Raw genomic sequence first — 9,459 nt, forward strand, 5'->3', positions numbered from 1 at the left:
ATAAAAATGAATAATAAAAAATAAATAAATGGAATCATGCAGCACGTACTCTTTTTTGCTAACGTTTTTTGCTCAACGTAATGTCTGTTCCTTCGTTTCTGTGTCGCATTCCATCAGATGAAAATTCCATAAGATATTTATTCATTCTCCTGTTAATGGATATTTGGATTGTTTCCAGGTTTGGGGTGTGAACATTCCTGTATGTGCCTCTGGGTCGAGAGATATATGTACGTCCATATCCTTGTTTCTTTTGAGTATATGTTTGGGGGTGAGTTTGCTGGACATATTAGTTTGGTAAGTAATGGCAATGTTTCACGTTGGTTGTAGCAGCATACATACCCACTAAACACGTGAGAATTTCAGAAGTTCCACATTTCTGTCAACACTTGGTACTATTACTATTTTAATTTTGGCCCATTCTTGTGGTCCATAGAAGGGACTAACTGCCATTGTATTTTGTATTTCCCTGACATATCTTTTCATATGCTTAATGGCCATTGGCATAGCCTCTTGTGAGGTGGCTGTTCAAGTGTTTTGCCCATTTTTTAAACGGGGGATGGGGGGTATATATCCTTCATTGTAGTATCAATATCTTCTATTGGTATTTGGGTTTTTTATGCTCAGTGTTTTTGTCTCCTGTGTAAAAAATCTTTGCCTACTCCAAGATCATAAAGATATCCTCTTATGTCTTCTCTGCACATTTCCAACTATGATATATAATAAGATATATGATGTTATTTTTTGTATATGATATGTATATGCATTTTGTACATGGTCAAGGTTCATTTTTTTTTTACCACATCAATATACAATTATCTTGGCATCATTTTTGGTGCCAAATAAACCCACTATCCTTTCCCCCACAGAATTGCAATGGTGTCTTTGTTAGGAATCAAGTAATTTTGTGTTTGTTTTATATATTTTAAAGCTATGTTACTGGGTGCACACAAGTCAACTTTTTTATTGTCTTCTTGTTGACCCACTTATTATTATGAAATGTTTCTATCTCTAGGAATATTTCTACTTTAAAGCCTCTTTCACATTAATATAGACACACTGGCTTCCTTTTGGTTAGCATTTACAGCATAGCTCTTGCTCACCTATTGACTTTTGTCTGTATTCTTCTATTTAAAATGCATCTTTTGTAAACAGCATATAGCCATGTCCTCTTAAAAACCAATTTGGCAATTTTGGTCTTTTAATAGGAGTGATTGGTCCATTCATATTTAATGTCATTACTAACTTGGTTTGCTTGTAAATCTGTGATCTTGCTATTTGTTTTTTATTTGTTCTGTCTGTGCTTTGTTCCTTTCTTCTCCTCCTCTGCCTACTTCTGAATCAAATATTTTTTAATATTCTATTTTATATCCTCTGTTAGCTTTTAATTATATCTATTTGTATTGTTCTTCTAGTGGTTTAGTGGCTACAATAAAAATTTGCACATATATCCTTGACTTATTACAGTCTCCTTCTCAAACAGGGCAAGAAATTTACAGGAGTTCCTGTAAAATCTTTAAAAATGAATAAATAGGGGCGCCTGGGTGGCTCAGTTATATGTTCACTCCTACTATACTTCTGTGCTTGTAACCTGGGTTTATTTTCCCGTAGCCGGAAGAACTTTTCATCTTTCTCTCTAGTATGTGTCTGCTAGAAACAAAATCTCCTAGCTTTTGCTGACCTATTTTTCTTTTTAACCATTTTTTACTGAGATATAATTGACATATAACATTATATTAGTTTCAGGTGTACAAAATAATGATTCAATATTTGGGTACATGGCAGAATGATCACCACAGTAAGTCCAGTTAACATTCATCACCACACAAAATTACAAGTATCTTTTTCTTGTCATGAGGACTTTTAAGATCTACTCTCTTAGCAACTTGCCAATATGCAATATAGTATAATTATAATAGTCTAGGTGCTGTATATTACATCTCCATGACTTACTTATTTTATAACTGGAAGTTGTACCTTTTGACCCCCTTCGTTCATTTTGCCCACTCCCCAACCCATCTCCCTCTGGCAATCACCAGTCTGTTCTGCATATCTATGAGCTTGTTTTTGTTAGTTTGTTGTTTTGTTTTTTACAACCCACACACAAATAAGATTATATGGTATTTGTCATTCTCTGACTTATTCCACTTAACCTAATGCCCTCATGGTCCATCCATGTTGTCACAAATGGCAAGATTTTATTCATTTTTATGGTTGATTAGTATATAGGTTCTATTGTGTGTACACACACGCACACACACATATACCACATCTTCTTTATCCATTCATCTATAGATGGACACTTAGGTTGTTTCCATATCTTGGGTAATGTCAATAATGTTGCAATGAACATAGAGGAGCATATATTTTTTCCTAATTAGCGTTTTCATTTTCTTCAGATAAGTACCCAAAAGTGGGATTGCTGGAACATATGGTAGCTCTATTTTTAATTTTTTGAGGGACCTCCATACTCTTTCCCATAGTGGCTGCACCAATTGACATTCCCACTGACCGTGCTCAAGGGTTTCCTTTTCTCCACATCCTTACCAATACTTGCTATTTCCTCTCTTTTTGATAATAGTCATTCTAACAGGCATGAGGTGATTTCTCATTGTGGCTTTAATTTTCATTTTCCTGATGATGAGTGATGTTAGGCATGAAAAAATGTACCTGTTGGCCATCTGTATGTCTTCTTTGAAGAAATGTCTACTCAGATCCTCTGCCCATTTTTTGATCAGATTGTTTTTGTTTGATTTTGTTTGCTCTTGAGTTGCATGAGTTCTTTATATATTTAGGATATTACCCCCTTATCAGATACACGATTTGCAAACATTTTCTCCCATTCAGTGGTTGCCTTTTCATTTTAAAAATTTATGATTTCCTTTGCTGTGCAGAAGCTTTTGAGTTTGATGTAGTTCTACTCATTTATGTTTGCTTTTGTTGCCTTTGCTTTTGGTGTCAGATTCAGTAATCATCACCAAGACTGATGTTAAGGAGCTTATAGCCCAGGTTTTCTTCTAGGAGTTTTGTGGTTTAAGGTTTCATATCCAAGTCTTTAATCAACTTCGAGTTAATTTTTGTGTATGATGTAAAACAAGTGTCTAGTTTCATTATTTTGCATGTGGCTGTCCAGTTTTTCCAATGCCATTTATTGAAGAAATTGTCCTTTCCTGTTGTATGTTCTTGGCTCCTTTGTCATAAATTAACTGACCATAGAATCATGGGTTTATTTCTGGGGTCTCTATTCTGTTCCATCTAACCTTACATTTTGAAGAATAGTTTCATTTGTTAGAATTCTAGATAGTTTATTTGTCTTTCAGAACTTTACAGATACAATTATATTCTTTTGACTTCCATAGTTTCCATTGAAAAGTTAGTCATAAATCTGTTCTTTCTCATACTAGTATAACGCGTCTTTGCCCCCCTTGCTTTTAAGATTTTTTTCTGGGTTTGCAAAGATGTGCCTTTGGATAGTTTTGTTTTTAAGCTGCTTGAGGTTCACTAGATTCTGGGACATACATATTATCAATTTTGTAAAATTCTCAGTCATCATCTTTTCAAATATCACTTCAGACCCATTCACACTTCTCTTCTTATATGACTTTAATAACACAATGCTAAACCATTTGTCTCTATCCCTCACATCTCTTGGACTCTGTTTTATTCTTTCCATTTATTTTCTCCTGTGCTTACATCTGCATATTTCCTATTGACCTGCCTTTGGATTTACAAATGCTGTCTTTTCCCTTTCTCCAGTCCTATGTAAAACATTTTAATGACTTCTTAATTTGAGAGAGTGTACTTAATATTTCTAGAATTCTCAACTGTTTCTTTTTCAAAGATTCCAATTCTCTGTTAAAATACTTTATCTTTTCATCTACTTTTTCTATGTTTTCTTCTATTAAAAAATGTTTATAATAAAGTCCGTATCTGCTAACTCTAAATCGGTGTGATCTGCTTCTATTGCCCACTTTTCCTCTTGGTCAATTATATTTTTTGCTTATCTCACAGTATGGTATCATATAATTACCACTGTATATAATAAAGCTATAGAGATTGAAATTGTTGCTCTTTCTCCCTCAGAAAAGGTTTGTGGTTTTGTCTATTAAGCAGACAAGGTGAGGGGCTGATCATCTCAACCCAACTAAGAATGGTGCCAGTTTGGGGCACCTGGGTGGCTCAGTCATTAAGCGTCTGCCTTCAGCTCAGGTCATGGTCCCAGGGTCCTGGGATGGAGACCCTCATCGGGCTCCCTGCTCCGCGGGAAGCCTGCGTCTCCCTCTCCCACTCCCCCTGCTTGTGTTCCCTCTCTCGCTGTGTCTCTCTCTGTCAAATAAATAAATAAAATCTTGAAAAAAAAAAAAAAAAGAATGGTGCTAGTTTGAGACCGGCTCACACATTTAGTTAGACTCAATCCAGCTGTGGTTTCAAATGTCTTGAGGACCAGGCCTTCTTGTGTTTGTTCCTGACACTACTCTTCAGAGGAACTCTGTCTCCTAAGTACCAAGAGACTTTAGGAAATTTTATATTGTGTTTCTTGCCCAGCCTATTTCTTGAGCATGACCTTGCTACAGTTTTGATTGAGAGACTAGAGGGTCTCTGTCTCTATCTGCTCCACCCTTAAAGTTCTGGCCTTCAGAGATTTGGTGCTTTGTTCTTTAGTTTCTCACATCATCCAGGTTCAATATGTGGCAAATATTTTAAAAGGGAGATGATAGATAGATAGAGTTAGATAGATAAACATCTTTTTGCATGCCCCTTCCTCTAGCATGACTTGGTCTGCAGCTGATATCTCTCCTTCTTTGTGACTCAGCCTCTTATACTCCCCAGCACTCAGCACATATCCTGTGAAAGAAAATGGCTGTTTGATGATCATGTAGATTCTAATTTGTCCATGCCATCCATCACGGATATAAAAAAATTCTGGTTTCCCCCTTTACTTTCCTATGATAACCTTTGTCCAGACTCAGCAAGTGTTCCCAGGCAAGAAAATGGCCAGCACTCTCAGCCACTTCTCTCTCTAAAATCTATTTCTTCTAATCTTCCATGCTTCTATAGCTCCCCAATCTTAATATGATTTCTGTAATCTTTCTTCATTTCTAGTTGTGATAGCTGTCTGCTACTCTCATATCATATTCAGAAGCATAAATGTTCTTGTCTCTAATGATTTTTTTAATCTTAATGTGTTTTTCTATTTATTTATTTTTTAGATCGAGAGAGAGTGAGAGTGCAAGTGGCTGGGGTGGGAGAGGGAGAGAGAATCCTAGGCAGGCTGCATGCTCAGTGCAGAGCCCAATGCAGGGCTCGATCTCACAACCCTGAGATCATGACTTGAGCTGAAATCAAGAGTCAGACATCTAAAGGACTGAGCCACCCAGACACCCCATCAATGCGGTTTTTTAAAAACAGAGAAAAATATCCTAAAATATTAGCCCAGTAAAAATTTTTTCTGGAATAGCATAACTTTGATTTTTATATGCAGCTGAAAGGAATATAGGATTTACTTAAAATAAATTTGTTTATAGAAAATTTAGATGAGGTTATCGGTTCTACAAGTAATGTAGCACAGATTTCTAATGTTCACCCGTACCCATTTTTCCCCTATTCTGGGACACAAAGAAGAGTCATATTTCCAAGCTTTCAGGCCGGGCCATGTGCCTAGTTAAGTCCAATGGGTTACGAGCCCAGATGGTATGTGTCACTTCCGGGAAGAGGCATTTAAGAGTGAGAGTTCTCGGGCGCCTGGGTGGCTCAGTTGGTTAAGCGACTGCCTTCGGCTCAGGTCATGATCCTGGAGTCCCTGGATCGAGTCCCGCATCAGGCTTCCTGCTCGGCAGGGAGTCTGCTTCGTCCTCTGACCCTATCCCCTCTCAGGTGTTCTCTCTCTCTCATTCTCTCTCTCTCAAATAAATAAATAAAATCTTTAAAAAAAAAAAAAGTGAGTTCTCTCCACTAATCCTTTCATGGCAACCAAGGACATCACATATTTAGATATGGAGCCACTCATCCTGGTTCTATAAGCCACTGCTGGGAAAGGGGAACCACTTTGGAGAGTTTCTAAGCCCACAGTGGACTTTGCATTAGTAAGAATTTCATGTGTAGAGTCATTGAGTTTTCTGGACATACCTACACCTCAGCGTAGTCCACCCTATTAAGGTAAATATAGGAAGGAATACCTAAACTACACAAAGACATAGCATTTTCTCTGATTACTGGTTTTTTAAAAATCCCTAAAATTTTAACAATCTAGAAACTATGTTTTTTTACTACTGGATATGATAGGCAATGGTTATCATAATAAATAACGTGTAAAGGATGGTTAGTGAAGAATATCCTTTAATTACACAGCATGGAGTTTCCTTAGGAGTCGTTTTTTTTTTTCCATTTTACCCTTGAGGCATAAAAATAAAAAGGAAAACTATATTCTGCGCTATGCTATATCATACCTTAAAGTAATTTTAGTGATACAATCTTGCATGTTAACATAAGGGACTTTCCAATCTCAAGAAATTGAAGCTATGTGTTTAAAGAGGGCAGCAAATTTTAACCTTAAATCTTCCTTTTCTCATCTCTCATACCATACCCTTTAGCTAAGAGTGCTACATTCGAACCTCCCCTTCTCAAAGTGATCTTCTATTTCCCTCTCCCACCCCTTCCCAGCCCTGTTAAAACCCTATCTGAACCTACTAGAAAAGCTATTTTAAAGAACTGCACTATAAGTATTGCCTAATAGCGCCTCAATACAGCTCTTCTTGGATAATCTCCATTCTAATTAGAAAAATACATATTATGGGGGCACCTGGGGGGCTCAGTCGTTAAGCATCTGCCTTTGGCTCAGGTCATGATCCTGGGGTCCTGGGATTGAGCCCTGCATCGGGCTCCCTGCTCCGCGGGAAGCCTGCTTCTCCCTCTCCCACTCCCCCTGCTTGTGTTCCCTCTCTCGCTGTGTCTCTCTCTGTCAAATAAATAAATAAAATCTTTTAAAAAAAAAGATTTATTTATTTGAGCGAGAGAGCATGAGCGTGAGCGGGGTGGGGAGAGGAGAGGCAGTGGGAGAGAGAGAAGCAGACTCCCCACTGAGCATGGAGCCCAAGACAGAGCTTGATCTCAAGACCCTGAGATCATGACCTGAGCTGAAACCAAGAGTCGGAAGCTTAACTGACTGAGCCACCCAGGCACCCTAAAAAGAGTAATCTTAAAAGTTTCCATCACAAGGTAAAAATATGTATGGCAACAGATGATGACTAGACTTATTGTGATCATTTTGCAACATACACAAATAACGAATCATTATGCTGTACACCTGAAACTAATGTTATATGTCAATTATACCTCCATTAAAAAATCATAAACATCATCATGTCTTGGGCACCTGGGTGGCTCAGATGGTTGAGCATCTGCCTTCGGCTCAGGTCATGATCCCAGGGTCCTGGGATCAAGTCCCACATCGGGCTTCTTGCTCCTTGGGAGCCTGCTTCTCCCTCTGTTTCTCTCTGTCTCTCATGAATAAATAAATAAAATCTTTAAAAAAAAATAATCACGTCTTTCAGAAAAAGAAAAAAAGACAACCTTCTTGGGTGGATTCGTATCTTGGCATCTATCACAGGGTATTATAGTTAATACTACCTTGTCCTCTAATACTGCACAACAAGCCACCCCAAAACATAGTGATTTAAAACGATTTACTGTTCTCATAATTCTGTGGGTTTGTCAATCAGTGATTCTCCTGCTGGATTCATCTGGGATCATTCATGTGTCTGCAGTCATCTGACCATCCCACTGAAGTCCACCACAGCTTGGGTCACATGTCTGGAATGCCTGCACTGGCATTTCAGTTTTCCCCATAGGGCCTTTCATCCTCCAGTAAGCTAGACTAGATTCTTCACAACAAGAAGGTCTCACAGTGTCACCTGTACAAATCCCAATATGGAGGCACTTATCAAGCCTCTGCATGGGTCTCGCTTGCTAATGTCCCATTGGCCCAAACAAGTCATATGACCAAATCCAGAGTCAAGGGTTGGGGTGGAGGAGGTTGGGGGAGAAAGTCCACATAAAGGCAGAAATACCAGCAGGTTGATTTATCATAAAAATGGACCACATCCACTATAAATTTAAAAATTTAGGATATCAATAGTATTCCCAATACTTAGTATTTGCCTGATATCCACAGTCCATAATTCACACCTGGGCAGTAGTACTCCCTAGGGAGAAGTTTATAAATTCTAGACATTTTGGGTGCTCTAGTGAAAGAGTCTGCGAATGCACCTTTGAAATGTATATCGTTTTATTATAAATTATATACCTTGTATTTTTCCTTTATATTGTAGCTTGACCATTTTGTTGATTTTTATAAACATATCAGGCGCAGGTAGGTTTTATTATCCATGAGTTTTCTTTCAGGGTAGTAAAGTTACATTACAAAATACTTGGTAGAGAAGCAGTGTTGTGGTCCGGTATTTGTGAAACTGAATTCAGTTTGAGTATTTAAGGACTAGCCTTCAGTTATTTGCAGACCCTGCTAGCCAGCCTGTCACTGAGCTATTTTTTCAATAGTTATTGGTAAAAATTTTTATTTCTTTGTGAGACTGTGGGACAAAACATGGTGTGTGTGTGGGGGGGGGTCTCATGCTTCAGGAAACTGCAAAAATCACAAAACCTTACTTTGCCAGACCCACCCCTCCTCCAAGACCCCCAAACTGTCTCAACCACCCGCCTTGGCATGGTGAATTTCCTTCCCGATTATTGTTCGAACTGTGAGCTTTTATAACAATACACGGGATTCCTTTCCAGCTCGCGGGTGTAACAGATCAGATGGTGCAGTCCCGGAGCCCAGCAGCTGGAAGGGACCCCGGCTGCGCTCGGCACACAGTAGGAGCACCATAAACGTTGATTGACGGAGTTCATTGCGGCGGTTGACTCGAAGCCAGGCAGTATTCTTATCTCTGAACAAGCCCACACCCCTAGCCCGAGCAGATGGCGACTCCCGGGTGCCAGGTGTGCAGCACGTACGGCGCGGTACTGGGCACTGAGCTCTTTGGTCCCGGCCCCACCCCTCCCCTCCCATGAGCTCCCCCACCTCCGTCTGCGCCACACGCGCTGTTGGGCCGCGGCGGGATCCGGGAAGGGAGGGATGGGAGCAAGGAGAGCCGGTGCCTGGCGGAGCCCGTGCGTCCTGCTCCCGCTGCCCGCCACGCGCCCGCCTCCCTTCTCTGACCCGCGTCACTGGCTGCCCGTGCTGTCTCCGTGCCTTCCCACCTCCCCTCTTTGCAATCGAGCGCCTTTCTTCCTCCCCCTCCTCTCGTCCTCTCTTTCTCTTATCTGACATTTGCTTCGCCTGCCTCTGCCCACTCCCCAGCGGCTTTCCCTCCCTGGCAGACGCGCCCGCCCGCGCCCGCCCGCGCCCGCCCGCGCCCGATCTTTGCAATCGAGCGCCTTTCTTCCTCCCCCTCCTCTCGTCCTCTC

The sequence above is a fragment of the Neomonachus schauinslandi genome, chromosome 8, assembly GCF_002201575.2.
Source record: "Neomonachus schauinslandi chromosome 8, ASM220157v2, whole genome shotgun sequence".
NCBI classification, from domain to species: Eukaryota; Metazoa; Chordata; class Mammalia; order Carnivora; family Phocidae; genus Neomonachus; species Neomonachus schauinslandi.